The sequence below is a fragment of the Mus pahari genome, chromosome 13 (assembly GCF_900095145.1).
Source record: "Mus pahari chromosome 13, PAHARI_EIJ_v1.1, whole genome shotgun sequence".
NCBI lineage: Eukaryota > Metazoa > Chordata > Mammalia > Rodentia > Muridae > Mus > Mus pahari.
Window position 1 is genome coordinate 5,037,511 of NC_034602.1, and position 808 is coordinate 5,038,318.

The window sequence follows — 808 nt, forward strand, 5'->3', positions numbered from 1 at the left end:
TTCCAGTGGCGGCCTAGCTAAGTACTAGCAAAAAAAAATTTCTGCTAGCTTCCAGGGAGATCCTCTTGTGGAATTTTTCCAACAAGTATAGACCAATTCATATATAATGGCCACTTCACTGGTTACATGGCCCTTAAAAATAAAGAAAAAACCATGAAAGTAAGCCAGTACTCAGCAATACTACGGCCCAGGGGCATTTTTAATCCTCAGGTTATCCCATTTTACAAAGCCCAGGCATGTCTGAGTCTGGACTGTTGCTCTACAGCTGACTGCATCTCTGTGAGACCAGCTTCAGGGTACTCTTCCTCCCTTACGACTACCAAGACTAGTGTCAAGATCTGATGGGAAAGGGAAACTGGAGGATGATGTTCCAGCTTTGATTACCTAAGATTGAAGGTGATTAAGATCCTGCCTCCTGACATAGTAATAGAAGATGTTGGTAGCTGGGAAAGTTGGAAGATCATTGGTCTTTAGATAGCCTTGGGAAGAACCCTCGACTCCTCCTCCCTCCCCCCCCCCCCCGCACCAGTGCCACCACCATATTCTCTCACAGAGCACAGATTGCTGCCCAGCTCCTTGGAGAGAGGCCAGTGCATTTGTCAGAACTGAAAAGTTTTGGAGCCAGTTCGAGGACTTCTGGTACACAAAGTATTGGCTGAAAATGTGGTAAGTATTAAATGGGATGTTAATTTTCATGAATATTTCCTCATGCTTGTAGCTTGTGGTCATTGAGCAATTTAGCAATCACCATGTGGTCTGTTGGACACACAGCCTGGGTGAAGTTCAAAAAATTAGCAGTCAGACAGTG

The 808-nt window shown here is 44.9% G+C and overlaps 1 non-coding gene across 1 annotated transcript; it reads right to left on the reverse strand.

The window, feature by feature from the left end:
* Positions 1–234: 234 nt before the first annotated feature.
* LOC115065249 lies at positions 235–364 on the reverse strand. Its single transcript, XR_003845044.1, has one exon. It is a non-coding gene; the product is annotated as a small nucleolar RNA SNORA61 (small nucleolar RNA).
* Positions 365–808: the final 444 nt, after the last annotated feature.